The sequence below is a fragment of the Ambystoma mexicanum genome, chromosome 10 (genome assembly GCF_040938575.1).
Source record: "Ambystoma mexicanum isolate Mex_15411 chromosome 10, UKY_AmexF1_1, whole genome shotgun sequence".
Classification (NCBI taxonomy): domain Eukaryota; kingdom Metazoa; phylum Chordata; class Amphibia; order Caudata; family Ambystomatidae; genus Ambystoma; species Ambystoma mexicanum.
Genome location: NC_090932.1, coordinates 604,794,187 through 604,812,794, shown reverse-complemented (window position 1 = coordinate 604,812,794; position 18,608 = coordinate 604,794,187). Strand labels below are relative to the sequence as shown.

The window sequence follows — 18,608 nt, the reverse complement described above, 5'->3', positions numbered from 1 at the left end:
TAGAGGAGGTACGGGACATGCTGCGGAAAGAGGCGAGAGCTGGTTCCATGACGACTCCGGGGAACCAGAGTCAAAAAGAAAACTGGGGGCTTGCGACATCGCAAGTCCCAAAAATGCAGGATGTTCACATTTCAGGATGTGCTCGGCCAACTGGAAAGAGGCGGCTTCTTGATGTCGTTGGACCTGGACACCTATTTCCACGCCCCCATCAACAGGATGCACTGATCATTCCTATGCTTGGAGTGCAGGGACGGCACTACCAGTTCAAGGCCCTCCCCTTCTACCTGAAATCAGCCCCCAGGGTGTTCATAAAGTGCCTGGCACCAGTGACGGCCCATCTCCGTCTATGTTGGACGACTAGCTTGTCCAGGCCAGTTCGCGAGAGTTGGCCATTGGACACAGGGAGATGACTTTCCAGCTGCTGACGCATCTGGGGTTCTCCATCAATAATCTGAAGTCCTGCTTGACACCAACACAGAACGTGCGGTTCCTAGGAGCCGGACTCAAGTCTCTCCTGCCCAGCGTCACCCTTGGAGAGGGTAGCAGTCATTCTGGGGAAAGTGCAGCGGCTGTTGTCACCGAAGACCGCCACGGTGCATACAATCAAGTCGCTGCTCAGTCTGATGTCGTCTTGCATCTACCTGATCTGGCTCTACAGGTTACAGATGTAACCTCTTCAGGACTTCCTGGACGCTTGCTGGGTTCAGGTGTCTGTAACGTTCGCGGACAAGATTGCGCTCGATTAGGATTTCCGATGAGCGATTCGGTGGTGGGGCGTCCACCCCAACGTCGCCCGGGGCACAGACTTCCAAAGCCCCCGAACCAGGAGACCACCACCACGGATGTTTCCCTGGAGGACAGGGGAGCCCACATCGGACGCCTACACTCCAGAGGACTGTGGCAAGCGGAGAAGGATCTTCACATCCATGTTCTGGAGCTGTGTGCAGTGTTCTTGGCCCTCAAGTCATTCCTTCCGTCCCTGAAGGGCAAGGTGATGAGGATCTTCACGGACAACACCACCACAATGTTCTACATCAGGAAGCAGGGGGGGCATTCGATCCTCGGCGCTCTCCAAAGGGGTGCAGGCCTTGTGGCACTTGGCCGTCAAACAAGAGATGTTCCTAATCTCCTTTCACCTGGAAGGAGTCAATAACACAATCGCAGACTCCCTCAGCAGGGAGTTGCGCTCCTGCCATGAGTGGGAACTTCGGCAGGACCAGGTGGACTGCATCTTCACCAAGTGGGGCAGGCCCTAGATGGATCTGTTTGTGACGGCAGCAAACTCTAAATGCTAGAAGTTTGCCAGCAGGTTCCACCAATTGGGGAGCATGGGGGATGCGTTCTCCTTCCCGTTGGAAGGCCCGTCTCTGTGCATGTTCCCTCTCCTGCTGCAAGTCATCAAGCAACTCACGCAGTGCTGATGCAGGATAATACTCAACGCCCCGGTGTGGCCAAGGCAGATTTTGAAACCCTGACCTTCTCAGCTGTCAGCGTCGCCTCCGGTCAAGCTGCCGGTGGTCGCAAATCTGCTCAACAGAGAAGGCGCTATCCTGCATCACAGCCCAGGATCGCTGACCTGTGGGCTTTGGCTTCTGCAGCCCTAGAGTTTGGAGGATACGAGTTGCCAGCGGACTGCAGGGAGTTCCTAGCCAAGGCCAGAGTGTTGTCGACTCTTAACTGCTACGGTCACAAGTGGAAGCCTTTAGCTAAGTGGTTCTGGTCGCAGAAGATGACTCTCCTGACTGTCGGAGCCTCACAGATTCTTCCATACTTGTCCTTGGCCAAGGTGGAACTGGCACATGCCTCAAGGTGCATCGGGTTGCTATCTCCCGCTACACCAGGTTCTGGAAGATCTTCTCTTTGGTTGCACAGTCTCGTCAAGGAGTTCCTCAGAGGACTGTTTCGATCTTTCCTGCCGGTGAAAACTCCTGCCTCGGTGTGGGAACTCAACCTGGTGCTGACGAGGCTCATAGGGGGGGGGGGCCTTTGAGCCTGTGCAGCAGGCCCCTCTTAAGTTCCTCTCGTGGAAGACTGCTTTCCTTTATGCCATCACCTCTGCCAGGGGGGGTGGGTGAAAACCAGGCCCTATCCTGCACTTTTCACGAATTGAGGGTGGTGCTGCAGAGGCACCCCTCCTTCATGCCCAAGTTTATGTCCGAATTCCACATCAACGAGCCTTTGGTGTTACCTGTGTTTTTTCCGGAGGCTTAGTCACCGACTGAAAGGGCCTTGCACTCGCTGGATGTTGCTCATGCTCTAAGAACTTTTGAAAGACTTCTCTACTGTTTGTGAAATTTGGTCCTGTGAACCATGGAAAGCCTTGTCCAAGGCTTCCATCTCAAGGTGGCTCTCCGGCTGCATCACGCACTGTCATAGGTTGGCGAACCGACCGCTCCCCGGCCGTTCGAGAGCCCACTCCACCAGAGCGATCGCTGCGACGACGGTGTTCCTATCTGGTGTGCCCCTGCTGGACATCTGCAGGGCTGCTACGTGGAGTTCAACGCACACCTTCACAAGATTCCACTGCGTCAACAGGGATTCCAGTGAGGAGTCCAGAGTTGGCCAAGCAGTGCTATACAACCTGGTCTCTTGAGGTGAGCCTGTTCCAGAGATTGCTTCTGTTGAGTCTTGCCACCTCCCGTGGTTGCGTAATGTTTTACTGCTATGTAGTCTTAATTCATGAGCATGTGAATCCATGCCAGACCCCATGCTGGAGAAGGAACAAGTTACTTACCTCTAACTATTGTTCTCCAGCATGGATCTGGCATGGATTCACATGTAAACCCTCCCTCCTACACCTCTGCCGCTCTTCTTGGTCATACTGCCACTTTACGTGCTTAAAAAAAAATCTGAAGATGGCTGCCAGAGTAGAGTCTTAGGGAGAGGACTGTCATTAGCTGAGGGCTGTATGGTCCAGAGTACAGTTTGTTTTTTTGCTTGTTTATTTTATTTATAAAGCGCGCCTGACCCAGAGGTATCTGCCGCTCATGGAAATGGTTATACATTACGGAGCATACAAAGATTACATAGGACATAAGATGTAAACGGAGAGTGATTGGTTTAGAGGAGAAATACAGTTTTTAAGTGAAAGTAAGATAGTTTTTCTTTTATCGAGGATTGCCATCTGTTAAGGATTTCTGAACTCTGTCCAGGAAGGGCAGGGGTTCAGAAGGCCAACCTAGTTTCTTGGAACAGGGTAACCTCTGGACAAGCCAGACCCATCAGGATAGCTATGACAGGCGGTCAAGACTAAGTCTCAGCAGGGTCGAGGGTGACTGAAGGACCTCACTGAGCACACAGAGCAAGGACACTTAAAAATTATGTACAGACAGGTGTTACATAAAAAATATAGACACATTTATTACAAGACCTTTGTAACACAGACTATAGCAAAGAATCATAGTAACACTGAGTAAACCAATACATCACACTTGCTACAATATATATACAAGACCAGGAGAGTCAAAAGTGATGACTGCACGAAATATGTTGACAACCTAGAGGGGACGAAAACATGCAGTGTAGTTATTCTTTAGACACAGTTCAACATTCACCTAATTAAGAGGCAGTCCAAGCCCTAAGAAGAGTGGAGCCTTGTGCTCAATAGTACATGTGTGCCAAGGCACGCAGTTGTTCCAATGGACAAAGCAGGGTCTCTTCAGGGGTCTCTAGCAGCTCTGGAAGGTGAATAAGGCGATGAAGAATAAGTTCCCACTATTCAAGAAGGACCTCCACTTGAAGGCAGAGGCAGTTCGAGAGTTTGGGATGGAGTCGCTATTTCGCAATAGCAGTGGACAGGAGGAGAGCCCCCAGGGGCCACTCCTGCGTAAAGTTGGGCTCTGGCGCTAGGGGCCACCGGTTGGGGTAAAGATTACTCACCGGTCCCTGAGGCAAGGAGACTCAAACTTTGGCTGGTTAGTCCAATTCGGTTGCAGGTTTGATGGCGGCAACAAGGACGTCTCAGCTCCTTTTAGTTCAAGCGAGGATTCCCAAACGGGACAGTGGCGATTTCTACGCTGCGGGTGGATGAATCGCCCCAGTTTCATTGCAGCAGGCTTCAGGGGCAAGAGGGTCACAAATGCAGCGGACTTGCAAAGGATGGTGCTGCAGCAGGGCAACACGGTAACCGTGTTTACTCCGGTCCAGGCACACTCGTCTCTCTTCAGACCTGGGAATGCCAAGTGTACGACATTCGGTGTGAGGGTGCCGTGGACACAGAGCTAGCAGTATACCAAGTTTCGAGGGCCTCCTCGAAACGACAGCAGAGACAGAGCAAAGGTCCTGTGTAAGATGGTCAGCCAGGGACACTTCTGAGAAAGCTTACTTACAGGTTTTGGTGAAGGTACCGAGAATAGTTGGTCCCATTCTAGGATGACCAAATGCAGAGGTGTCCCACGGGACGACAGAGGGCTCAGGGTGCCAACCTTCCAGTGGGTCACCAGCGGTACCTCGACTCAGATTCGTAGTTGCAGGATACTTTGATCCTATCCTTTGTTCCGTGAGAACACCGAGATCGACCTGGTTCCAGGCTCCGCTTATCCAAAGTTCCCTTTGAGAGAGAGACACACACACACACACACACCCACACACCACACACCACACACACACACACACCCCCCCCCCCCCCCCCTCCATTGGGAGTCGCGAGAAAATGCATGACCAAATAAGGACTGGCCCGGGTCGACTCGACCTGGTGAAGAGGCAAGATGGACAAAGAACCTCGTGGCATGGCCATTTTGGAGCCAGGCCACCTATTTGTGCCAAACACGGTTAACAGGAAAGGGTTAAAAATAATGCGAAACTATAGCTGCCACTAGTCCTGTCCATGACACATATGCACAGTTCATAAAAAGTCCAGCAAGAGTATCTAGGGGCTTTGGAAATTACTATAGACCCAATGTGCTGTATAGTAAGATACATTGCTGTTAGGCAGAAACCTCTGCAGTTCCCTTAGGGACCACTGCAAAAGATTTAGGACTACAGGTGGTTGGCCGTAAACCCAATTGGTAGCAGTCTGTACCACCCAGATTTACCTGGTAGCTGTGGCTGAGCAGTCAGACTTCTCTCAAGATTAGTTAGGCAGTATATAGAGTATACACAATAGGTACAGAGATACAGTAGTACAAGCAAACACTGACCAGAGCTTTGGTGTAAAAGTATATAATTACTTATTTAAAGACACACTTGTAAATTAAACTAGCACAAAAAGAGATAAGTAATTTCAACACAGTCACTATTATATATACAACCCTGATTACTTATTAGACAAGTCTTAATGAGAAACACCACTTATTTTCAGACAGAGGTGAGCGCTTAACATAAGTTGGCACTCTACTAAGTTATAGAAAAGGGGAGGGGAAAAGGCAAAGTTATGGAAGCACACAATTTCAATACCTTTCAAAGACCCACAGTGAGGCAGGTTAGGCAAAGTCTACTGGAGAGCAAGGAAGTTCAAATGCCAGGCCCACTCTTAGAGAGGGCAAGCAAAATGTGTTCAGGATCACACAGTGGGGTTATGCCCAAAGAGTCTTTGTAGATAGTTCATAAAAGATTGAGATCAAGTCAGGAAAAGTTAGTTAACAGGCCTCAGGCTAACCCAAGTTAGAAAGTCGAGGATTTACTGTTAACCCGAACGATCTGTCGCAAGGGAAGCCAGGCGGGACACAGTACCTGAAATGGGAAGAATGCTCCAGTGGGGGCAGTTGTTCCTAGCAGTGGGTGCAAGTCAGTGTTTCGTCCAGAGGAAGAGGAGGTCTCGACGTGGAGGAAAGATGAAGGTCGCTGCACTGCCAGGGAAGAAACCAGCCGCAGAGTTCTCCGGTTACAAGGTACCACCCTTTTCTTCGCGGTAGTGGTAAACCGTGGTGTTCTAGTTGCCGGGGTGATTTACACAGGCAAGCTGCCACGAGATGGTTCCAGGAAGGTGAAAAGACGGGCAAACTGGTTATCCCCACCAGTCAAAGGAAGAAGACTCTCCGGACTGGAGCTCTCCTCTGTCGTCGGGAAAAGTGGTGAGACAGTTCAGCAGGGCTCCACCGGTGGTGTTGTCTTTGCAGGTCGGCTCAGCTTCTCCCTCCTCGGATTCTTTAGGTCCTGTGGCGACTTCTGAAGTTCCAGTCCCCAAAGCCCTGCTTGTATGCAGAAAACCCCCATTCATTCAGCCTAGCTGTCACTCAAACATGCTAAGTGGTGAGCCGGGCGGCTCACCACTTGGGCCAATCACACAAGAGTGCGACTTGAATTGCCGAGGCACCTCAGCCAGGGTGCCTAAACCCCCTCCCACACTCCTTGTGGTACCCAGACAGAGTGGCACCACTTTTGGAGGCTTCTGTGGAGAAGCCCGTCAAAAAGTGGAACAAAGGGCTCGTCTTGGGTTGGAGTCACAGAAACGAACACAAATGCCTTTTTGGAACCAAGTTTCGGCAAAAAATACCAACCGGTGAATTTATATTAATTTAATAAACCAGCAGTATATTTTAAAAAAGGCTATATTAAAAAGTGGTAGCCTCGAACAATGGGAAAATCCCATAGGAATATATTTGCGGTCGAACATAAAAAGTAGTATCCACTGCCACCAGCCAAAACTTGGTTGGGGGCGACTGGACAGTGCCCCCTCGTACAACAGACCCCGGGGCAATCAAATTGCCCCGACCAGTACGTCCACAATATGATGGTTTGTACTGGTTCTGTTCACAATTTAAGACTAGTAAAGCCAATGGTGACTTTACATGCCCTGGGAGACAGTAGTCAGTCCCAGGGTATGGAGTTTGTTTGGGGGTCGCTACCACACCCCTGGGTTACTGCACGGAGGGTGCTGTGTAACCCACATATCAAAATCACATGAAACCCTAAAGGGTAAATTACCCCATAGCCCATAGAACACATACAAAGTCAAAGGAACACCTCAAATCATGTCTAAGAGTGGGAGAAAAAGAGTCTCACTCTTAGCAGGAGAAAAAAATAAACCCCAAAAATCCAGCAAAGCTGCTGGGGGACTCGCTAGGTTTGGGAAATTAGCCTTTACAGAGAATTCTCCCTAACACTTGCACAAAAGTTGCAACGTGAGGAATAGGACTAAGGGAAACAGTCTCCCAGTACTGACTGTCTTAAGGGCATGTCAGTTTCCCCATAAAAAGTGAGCAAAATCCCAGAGGAGTACAGCTGAAGGCTGTGCTTCTCTGGCAAAGTCAGTCAGGGATGCCTAAACAGCAGCAAAATGTTTAGGGGTTGACACATGGAGGGAAAATTACATACACATATGAAATCTTTCCTAACACCATCCTGATGGGGAATATTCATGAGCATTGAATCCATGCCAATGTTCTTTCCTCATCCTCCTCGGCATGGGTTTCAGTCTGGGAATGGGCTCCGACGGAGGGGATTTGGATTTTGGCAGTCCACCTCCCGGGGGACAGAAATGCAGAAGCGGACCAGTTGAGCAGCTTGGGGTTCAACACCTACGAGTGGGAGTTGCACAATCACTCCTTGTTGCCCCTGTTCCAGCGTTGGGGGTTCACAGTCCTCGATGTGTTCCCATCTCCACTGAATGCCAAGTGCCCGAAGTTTGCTTCATGGGCATGTTGGGGGTCACTGGGAGATGCCTTTCAGATCTCCCGGCACGTCCGCAGGTTTTGCGCATTCCTGCCCACCCCTCTGCCCCAGCGGACCCTCCCAAGTTCCGGGCCTCAGTGGGTTGCAGCCTTATCTTGATTGTCCCCACTGGCCTTCAAGGCCCTGGTTTTTGAATCTGCTGCTCAGTCTCCCGTTCACCTTCCAATGCCCAGGAGGGGCTTCCTGACGCAGCAGGGTGGGCTACTGGAACATCCGGATCTGGCCAAACTGGCTCTGGCGGCCTGGTTCTTGTTCACCTGAGGCTCAATTTTCTAAATACAACTGGGACATCATTCAGCAGGCCCCCGACATGGTCCCAGTATAAGAGCAAATGGATTAGGTTATGCCATTGGGCTCGCAGAAAGGGTCTGGATGCAGTCACCTGCCCTCTAGATGACATACTGGCTTTTTCAGGACACCTGGCTCATTCTGGAGTTTAGATGGATTTGTGCCATACTTATTGTTAGGGAGACTTCTCATTTATGGCTAATTTCCCTCACCTAGTGAGTCCCCCAGCAGCTTTGCTGGACTTCTGGAGTTTATTTTTTTCCACCTGGTAAGAGTGAGAGCTTTTTCCCCACTCTTAGCTGTGTTTTGCTATGTGTTTCCATTGGTTTTTGCGATTGGACTCTGAAGTACACTACTTCAGTAGCCCCCTTCTTTGTGTGTGTCGCACAGTACCTTCAGTGCCGTGGCACAGGGTTGTCTTTGAGACTTCCCTCGACCAGAAAAAGGCTAAAGTTACCATTAACTTTACTTAGTCAATCTACCACAGATCCATTACACCCCATCTTACATGGAGTTCTGGAAAGGGTTAACTCGTATCCCTTTTTATCTATACCTCCTAGAGCATTGTTTCGCTCTTAACATTTAGACTTGGCTGGTGGCAGTGGTATATACCCTAACTTTTCTACCGCGATTATTTTAGATAAACGTGGTACTGTTCTTGGCTATTATATTAGCCTCGAACATGACCCGCTTGACCAAATCATCTCTTTTGGCTCCGGTTGGGTTTATTCGCCATTTCTTTTTGTTAAAGTCCTTCTTGTGTTTTACTTTGCGCGGCAAACTAGGTTCACCTTCTTTGTTCACTGTCTTTTGGCAGGCTTCTGCCCAGAAGCCCTCCTCAAGGCGCCTGGGTGTCTAGGTGGGCTGAAACCCAAGTCGCACTTTGTCATGATTGGCCAGGGTAGTTGTCCGGGCTGGACAACCCCCCTGCTGGGTGATTGACAGCCAGGCTGCGTGAATGGATTTTTTTTCGTATAAAAGGCAGGTCTCTTGGACTAGAAGTCAGAGTCGCCACTGAAACTACAAGGAACCGAAGAGAAGCGGAGAGAACACTGGCTGCTGCAACTACCCCGTCCCGGTGAAGCCCTGCTTCAGTCCTGAACTCCTGTCTGAGCGTTTCTTGATTCTGCCTGCCTAACAAAAACATTGCCTTTGATTTTTGCCTTCAACTCCCTCTGGGCAGCTCAGGTGCTAAGTGTGTTTTTACCCCGGTAGCATTTCATGTCACGGATACGCGTTTGTTTAGTAGACCGAACTGTCAAAAAGTTTTCGATATCGTATTAGCGGTAGCGCGTTTTGTGCCTAACACCGGTTCATTCAAACACAGGGTACTTGCCCTGAGACTTACTGTACAAAGTGAATTGGTTGTAGTATATTTAACGTGTGTTTTTTATTGAAGTTTCATAGAAGTGGTTTGTGCATAACGAATGGTTTAAAAATAAATTTACTTATATTTTTCTACCTGAAACCTTGAGTCAGTGTTTGCTTGAGTCACAGTAATTGTGGTCCCATTGTGTAATCTCTGCTACTGCTCATATACTCTTGAGATAGGCCTGGCTGCTCCGCCACTGCTACCACTATGACATAGTACAGGCTTGTACCAAAGGTAAAACTTGCATCACTGTAGTCTTAATTGTGTGTAGTGGTCCCTAGGGGCACTGCACAGGATTCTGCCTAACAGGTATGTGGCGGCCATTGAAGCTTATAAGAATTCCCCAGAGCATGCGTTTTCTGCGGCTAACGCGGTAGTTCAGTCCCACCTCAAGGGATTGTTTAGGCTTTTTCCGCCGGTGCATAGTCCTCACCTGGTCTAAGACCTCAATGTGGTTCTTGCAGCTTTGCAGTGCCAGCCTTTCGAGCCGATGGCCTCCGTGGACATCCGCTTGGTCACACTGACAGTTTTACTGGTGGCTCTCACCTCTGCGCATAGTTGAGCTTCAGGCGTTGTCCTTCATGCAAGCACTTCACCACGTTTCACAACCAGGTCATCTTGCGTACTCACCCAAACTTCTGGCCCGAGGTGGTCTCCATTTCATCTGAATCAAGATTTCTGCCGGCCTGTGTTCTTCCCAAAACCGCAGTCGGAAGTGGCTAGAGCCCTTGCACTGCTTGGACCTCAAGAGGATCCTCGAGTTTTATCTCTCTTGGACTTAACCCTTCAGGAAGTCTGAGGCATTGTTTGTGATTTTTGGGGGCTCCTCCCAGGCTCTCAAGCTTCCAAGGCTTCCATTGCCCGTTGGTTGGCTCGGGCTATCTCAGAGGCGTGTGCGGCCATGGGAAAACAAGTTCCTGAGGAGATTCATGCTGATGCGGTCAGAACCAAGGCCACGGCCGTCACATTTCAAAGACCTGCTTCTTGGGATATCATTAGCTTGGCAGCTACTTGGGCCATTCAGTCGGCCTTCTGTAAGCACTACTCGCTGGACACCGTCTCCAGGCGCGATGCAGAGTTTAGTCGGGCCGTTCTGAAGATAACGTTTGCTTAGTCCTAGATATGAGGCAGGTTATCACAGATCCACCCTGTGTTCTTGTTCGATGGAATCACCCACAAGGATGGAGGGACGAACGCATGGGTGATTAAAGTTACACACTGTAGTGACTAGAGTACTCCTAGTCCCCATTCCTCCATACGTCCCACCCGTTTTCCCCTGCTAGTATGCCAAGGGCTAATATGTACTAAGAGTAGCCAGGTATCTTAGTCTCCGATATGTTGAAAAGAGACTGAGGTGAGGCAATGGAGGGCGGGGCATTCCCACGGCCAAGGCCGCCACCCTGCTCTATACTAAATTTATAGGGGAAGCTCAATTCTTCGCTGCCAGAGGTTCCGGTACCATCCCCATGTTGGACGCCCACAAGGATGAAGAAAAGGGGACTGTGGACTACGAGGGCTCTAGTTACTACGGTGAGGAACTCATTTTTACCCTTGCAAGCAGAGATGAGAAAGTACAGTAATATTATGCAAGGTACTATGGCCTTTTCAAAAGCCTATCTGAAAGGGGTATAGAAATCCTTTAGCTGTAGCCCATTGTGAGTGTTGTTTTACAATATGGTGCCAAAGATTGTTTGGCTAATGTCCAGCATTGCCAAACGTTTATAATCCCTTTTTAAAAGTGGGAATCAAAATGGATTTCCGCCAGCTTGAAGGGATAAACCCGCTAATGAGAATGTTAAGATAAAGCTGCTCTAAGACAAAAGCCCAATATTTTGGATTTTCCTTCAGTACCACATTAGCCAAAGAATCAGGGCCAGGAGCACGAGAACTATTTAGGGATTTAATTATCTGAATGAGATACCTCCCAAACCCAACTGAGAAATGGGCCATTGGTGAATAGGGTGTGGAGGTCGATCCTCAGTAGGTGGAAAAACAGGATCATAATAAAGGTCCCTGATGGTGGCAATCCAATCACATTCACTAATCAAGTTTAATTCCAGCCTAGTCTGACCGTTAACAACACTTCTTGCCATCGCCCAGAACTTCTTTTCGTCATTGCAAGTCAGCCAGGGCCCTACAATCCCAGTGCAACAGCTTTCCCGGGTATAGCATCAAACCAGACTAGTCCGAATAATTCTTCTCGGGGCACCCCAGGAGGAAAACTTGATTAGACTATGCAAAATTACAGATATTTGAACCATTCTTCCCACTCCATACAATAGGATTCCCCTAAGAATTAGAAGTAAAATGAATGTTGCTGTGTTAAAAAGTGCTGAGAATTATGAGCTTATAAATCCAGGACAATGTAGCATGGTCGCTAAGTGTGGTGAATCCAACAGATAAAGTCCCATATCACCCCCAGAGATTCTGGATTACAAAAATGTAATCAAGGCAGGAAAAACATTTTGCGTTTGTCCAGGTGTGGTGTGGCGTTTCCTTAGCTCTACATTTGTTATTTAGTACTAACTAATCGTAGGTGTTAATAATTCTTGCCCATTTCTAATCAACCACAGGCAACAAAAAATTGTTTTCCCACCACATATTACTAGTTATCAGGAGACCATGGGATGGCAGTCAGCAATTGAGAGGTATTTAGTTTATTATTAATAGATCATGCCTAACCCTGAGGTATCTGGGGGCTTGAGCATATAACAATTGTTAGTTACAGACTCAATATATTACATGGAACTTGTGACCGGGTTACAGATGGTCAAATGTAAATGGCAATAAACCGCAGACAAGTGATGGGACAAGTTACAGATTTAAATACATAGTGATCAGTATGACTGCAGTTTGGGATGGGCAGAGTACACATTGGTGATGTGCTAGGAGAAGTAGTAGTGACTCACGTAGCAGATGACGAGACTAATACAAAAGTCGAAGCGCAGAGGTAGGCCTTGGTTCAGTCGAAGCCACTGGTGTAGTTGGGCGAAGAGCCATTCCTTTACTTTGGATATGAAAGACCAGAAGGAAGGTTCGGCTCTAATAGCTGATGGGAGTTCCAACATAAGTACTGGGAAGCGTGTGTCCCCCCTGCCGTTTTCAGTTTATACTTGGGTATATTGAGGCAGTGTAGGTAAGTAGATCTAGTAGGTCTGGAAGATTGGTGCCTTTAGCATTTATCTGACAGATATTGGAGGGGGGGCTATGTTTGCCAGACATATGTACCTTATGACGAATGCGAGAAGTTTAATTCTGTCACGTACTGGAAGCCAGTGCAAGTCACGTCTGGTGGATGAGAAATGGCTGGAACAAGGTATGTTCAAGGCACAGCAGAGGGAGTTGTTCTGGAGAATTTGTAATCTATTCAGGTTGTGCTCAGAGGAACCTAAGAATAGGGTGTTAAAATAGTCCAGTTTAGACAATATCAAAGCCCTGGCTAGCGTGGGGCAGATGTTTGTGGATAGAAAGGGTTTGCAGGAGTTGATTAGTTTATTTGTGTAGGCAGTAGTGGCAGCTGTGGCGTTTACTTATTTTTTGAGTGAAAGGGTGGAATCTAAGTAAACGCCAAGAGTTTTAACCTCTTTGGCAACACTGATATTGCCATCAATGTTAAAGTACTTGTACCTGTGGTCGAGTTTAAGTCTGGATTGGGTGCCGACGATCAAGAGCTCCGTCTTGTCATTTAAACAGAGACTGTGTGTGGCCATCCACGACTGTATTTCACGATAGATTTCATTAAGCTTTTCGGCATCTTTCTTATATCATCCAGTGAGGGTAATGAGGACCTGAGTGTCATCTGCGTAGTTTGTGTAGGTGACACCCAGGTTATCAAGACGATCAAATAGGAGCTTTGTAAATAAATTATAACGCGTAGGTGAAACACAAGAACCTTGAGGGACTCCACAGTGGATGGGTACTGGTTTGGCGGCTGCAGTAGGTGCAAAGACTCTGGTTATTTTATTAGTGAGAAAGGATTGGATCCAACTGGCGGCATTTGGTGAGAATGTAGCCACAGAGGAGAGGTGTTCAGTCAAGATTTGGTGGTTCACCAGGTCAAATGCTGCCGATAGGTCCAGCAGGAGCAGGATGGCCAGATTTCCCTCGTCTTTGGCTTCGTCCATTTGAATCTTTAGATCCAAAAGGGATGTTTCTGTTCCTTGTCTGGGTCTGAAGCCAGACTGACGTAAGCCTAGAAGGTTATTATCTTCCAAATGTTTTTGAATTTGGAGATATGCTACTCTGTCTATTATCTTTAGCTGTCTATTATCTTTAGCAGGAATGGGACTGTTGATATGCGTCTATAGTTTGTCGGTATGTTTGGGTCTAGGTTGGGTTTTTTGAGGAGAGGCATGACCCATGCTGCTTTGAGGTTTTTGGGGACTACGCAGCTTTTAAAGGATGAGTTAATCAAAGCCGTGATAAAAGGTGCTAATTCTTGTGCATCTTCCTTGATGATTGAGGCAGGGCAGGCGTCACTGTGGCAATTCGAAGGTTTGAGGCCTGAAATTATATTAGCCATTTCTTCACTGGATACTGGGAAGAAGTGGAAGTGAGCACAAGGGGGCTGTTGTGGAATAGGCAGATTGGGTGCGTGACAGTTGGAGGCAAAACTGTTCTTCTTTATCTCAATTTTGTTTTGAAATAGGACTAGTTTGTATGATAAAGCTTTCTGGATGCTCTCACATCAGACTTCGTCTTTAGTGCACTCCACTGTGGGAGGTGCTGGAGACTCTAGTTGGTTTAGGATTGAGATGAGCTCTTTGGTGCCAGATCTAGCATTGTGGATCCTGGTGTTATAGATCGCTCTCTTAGTGTTGGTGGAGGCAGTTTTGTAAGTAGCTGCCGCAGAGGTGAATCTTTCCTTGTTAGGAGGTTGACAGGGATTTTCGCCAATTGGTTTCAGATAGTCTTTTGACGTTGCAAAGAGCTTTTAGTTAGTCAGTAAACCATTTATTTAGGTGGGCAGCTGGTTTTGCCTGTAAGTTTCAAAGGTTTGATTTGATTTAGGGCCTGTTCAATGGTACTGTTGTAGAGGTCGACCAAGGAAGAGGGGTCCACGTTTGAGGAGAGAGGTGGGTCAGTGAAGGGCTGTAGCAAAGGTAGGAGATTGTCTAGTGTTATATTGCGTTTGTTCCTGGATGAAGATTGAGGGGCAAGGGCGGCCTGTGTGGAAATGTGAGTGTCTTTCAGGATAAGAGAAGGTGATGCATTGGTGGTCCACAACTATTCTCAACAATGTACTATGTGCATGGTCGGAAGTGTTAGCCAGCCAGCCAGTCCAACGTTCTACCTTTTGGAGTGGCTTGGTTCAGTAATGCGCTGTTTGAATCCTAATTGTGTAATGGCGTTGTCTTATGTGGTGGCATTAGTATCGTATAGGCCTAGTTTAAGGTCTCCCTGGAGAATGATTTGCAACCCCAGTTTGGTGTTTTGGGTAAGGAGATGGGTGATGTCTTCTTCAAAGGAGGAGATGGCACCTGGGGGTCGATAGATGAGGTGAAATAAGAGGGGTGCGGGTGTTCGAGAGCAGTAGTTTCACTGAAAGGAGTTCCGCTGAGGGTAGGCCAGAGCTCGAAAATTCTCTAAGGTTCAGATGGGATTTGGCTATAAAGGCCACTCCGCCACCTTTACCAGAACCTGTCTGCGCGGATGACTGTGTAGTTGTTTGGAATGGCCGGAGATGGGGATGAACCAGCTGCCAGGTAAAGCCAAAAGGTTGTTAGATGTGATGAGGTCTGCAACGTCCAGTGCATGGGCGACCAGAGAGCGTGCATTGACTAGGGCACCTTTAAGGGAAGGGATGTCTATGGATGCATCATCCTGAATGACTAGGTTGAGCCATGGGGCAGACATTTTTGCCAAGGGCATGTCGGCAGAGGGGTTGTCGCTTGGGAGCTATTAGTCCTATTATTGCCAGGAGAGGCTAATCCTTTGAGAAATCTTACGTAGTGGAAAGCGAGAGCCTAATCTTGTGTTTCACGTGCTTAGCGGACAAGGAACCAAGGGTGTAGGAGGTGTGGCGAAGCGTGTGATCCATTCCGCTTGGGAGATGGAGATTGCATTGGTGATGGGGGCTGTTTGCAGGAAAGCTGTGGCGCTTAGAGGTATGGGATGGAAGGTGGGTAGGAAATTAGGAGCTATGGATTGGAATAGTGGTAGGAGGGTGGCCATGGTGTCGTAGGGAAGCCCTGGGGGTAGTATATGGCCAATCTCCGATTCAGAGGTTACTTGGTGCAATGGCACAGCTAATCTGACGATCCCTGATATGCTAGGGGCAGATCAGTGGGTGGGTGCCCGATAACGAGAGGTCTAGGCAGTCCATTTGTGCAGAGGCTAGGCTAGCATTGGGCAACACAGTAATGCCTAAGAGTAGGTACAGGTAACACAGGTAGCATTGGGTAGCATAGTTTAAGCAGAAGGCTTTAGACACACAAAAGCTAGTGAACATTGGTATGCTAATGGCAGTGAAGTGGGCTGTGTACACAGTATAGCAGGATTTGAACATCACAATTGAGCAAGGGCTGAATCGCCAGCTACCACAATATGACCATCAGGACAATATTCAAGCCATCTTGTCAAAAGTGATTAAGAACTCATTGACAGTAATCCCCACTGAGGGAGGCTATAGATATTAATAATCAGAGTCTTGATCTATATGTGAGAGAGATCCTGAAGATTGCAGACATAACATATGGTGATGTAATTTCAACACAAAAACGTTTCAAACTTAATTTGGACTGGGCCCAATTGCAAGGCCGCCAATTGGGCAGCTCCTAAATCCACGAGTGGCGGGGTTTTGAATGTTATAGCCATCGATATTGATGGTGTCGACTGGCCATCTTTTTTTTATAAAGTAAAAAGATTTGATGTATGCTAAGCACAGGGGGTTTACTAAGAAAAAGTTAAGCTGTGATTATTCCAGCAGACCACCGTAAGGGTGTGAAATGGCTATGTTGTCAGTATCACGTTCTGGAAAATCTGGAACCCAGAAGTTGGTTTCTCTGCCACCCATACGATTGTCATGGGATAAGCAGATTGTGTCTGCAAAATGGACCTCCCCTTAAATTACTGCTCATCGGGATTAATAAGAGAATGGGAATCAGAATTATCAGGTACCCTAATGGTTTATCGTAAGTTTATACCCCACTTTTAACAGGGTTCCAGCATAGTAACACAGCAAGGATGATACTGCCATAGAGGCGAATTCAATTATGACCCAATTAGAAGCACTATCCCACTTAAAAAGCTCAACATGTAATAAATCACTTTTGATGGATGACAACCAAGGGATGCTTTTCCACATGGCCCATTTCGAATGGATTGTGTCCTCCCACGTATTCCTCATTTTAGCTATTCATATCATCAGCTTTGCTGCTTCGGGAAAAATAAATTACACACCAGAAGGTGCTGTGCTCTGTCATGGCGTCAATGTCCCTTGAGGGCTGCCGTAGAGTGTCGACGTCATCCGCTGGATAAATGGTTCGAGCTGCGCCCGTTGGCTTCAATTCCGTTTTTCCGAAAGCTTTTGCTTTGTGTGTATGGAAACAGCGCTTCAGTCTTTCGAGATGTCCTCCTCATCTAACCCTTCTACCCGTAAAACCTGCTTTAAAATGTGCCAGAGTTGCAGGAAGAAAATGTCAATAACTGACCCCCATTGAGTTTGCCTCTGGTATTTGGGACCAGACCATCGAGTTGACGAATGCGGTTCCTGTCAAGAAATGACAAATCAAGCTCTCAATGAACAAAGAGGTAAATTGGCGGTGGGGGCCTCTTCAAAGAAAAATAAACTCTGCAGAGTCTAGGGAAAAGTGCTGACGTAAATCGAAGAAATCTAGGTCGAGGAGTCGGTCAAGAAAATCTTCAAAGAAGAGGCATCACCAATCTCCCTCTTCCTCGTCTTCTGATACACAGGTTATCATCACCTGTCTTTCAAAACATGATTCCCCTAGAAAATGGGAGGCTTTTAGAGCATCGATCATGCGAATCTTCGAGAAGGTGGTCCAAACCACCTCGAAGAAATCACGTGAAGACCATGCCCTGGCTCATTCTAAATATGACAGAGGAAGGTCGAAGACTAGACTCTCTAAATCCGGCAAAAAATCATCCAGGGTGTCGAGAGAAACCTCTGACACCGCTTAAAAAGCGCAAGACAGACCTATCGATGCATAAACCGAAGGCGACGCCAGACAAAATGGTGTCTGGTGCCAAACTGTCATCGAAGGTCTCCTTGACACCTCTGCCGAAGACTTACTCAACACCAGTGTCGAAGGTAGCGTCGACACCTTCCTCGACGGTGCTTACATCTAAAGCTCCTTCGACCTTATCGAAGCCAGCATCGACAATATCGACGCCTTTGTCGAGGACAACATTGATTCTGGCACCAATAGCGATGCCTTTGGCGAAACCAATATCAATGCCTTCACAAACCCTGTGTACAATTTTTCACCCTCAGCAAAGAAAATACTTTTTTAAGTCTATGGCCTCTGTTTATGACCCTCAGTCCAAAATGTCTGACCTCTGATGGTCTACAAACAGCTAGTGGTATAGACACGTCACCTGAATTGGAATTCGACAAACCTGACCCTGCTAATCATTCAGGCTCTGCATATAGAAATATTGTGAATAGGGTGGCAGAGTTCATGGGGTGGAACAGAAATTCACCCACCTACGAACAGGATGACATGACGGATATTCTCAGTCGAGGTACTCAAAAGGATCCTGTTCTTACTTTTCACACAGCACTTGAGAGGAAGGTTATGGCCGCATGGGAAACCCCAGAATCTGGACCAGCGGTGAACAAAAATTTCACTAAGAAAATACAGACCACCTTCTTCTGACCCTGACTATTTAAGCATCCTATACCTGAGAGTTTAGTAGTCCAGGCAGCTACAGCCACTAGACAAGCTGCATACCCTTCTATTCCCCCAGATAGGGGCGATAAGAGCATTGATGCCTGGTCTCGCAGGATTTTTTCTTCGAGCAGTATGGCTTTAAAGTCCACAAATGTGACCTGCACCCTTGCAAGATTCACATACACCTTGTGGGATTGTATTAGTGCAGCAGCTGAACACATTCCTAGGGCGAGGAGTGAGACAGCTTCCTTGCGATTGTGAAAGATGCAAAGGAGGCTATGGGGGAATGCCTTCAATCGGGACTGGACACTGCTGACAGCATCAGCAGGTCCATGGCATCTAGCACAGTGCTATGCAGGTTTGCGTGGCTGAGAAAGTCGGGCTTTGCACCGGATGTGCAGGTTAGACTTCTCAATATGCCTTTTGACAGCTTGAGGTTGTTAGTCAGCAAGGCAGATGAAAGTTTGGAGAAGCTGCGGGGG

At 47.8% G+C, this 18,608-nt stretch overlaps 1 protein-coding gene across 1 annotated transcript in view; it reads left to right on the top strand.

Annotated features, from left to right (window-relative positions):
- Positions 1 to 18,608, top strand: part of CUL3 (cullin 3) — a 1,420,631-nt gene that overhangs the window by 1,211,132 nt on the left and 190,891 nt on the right. The gene's annotated exons all lie outside the window — the stretch shown is intronic.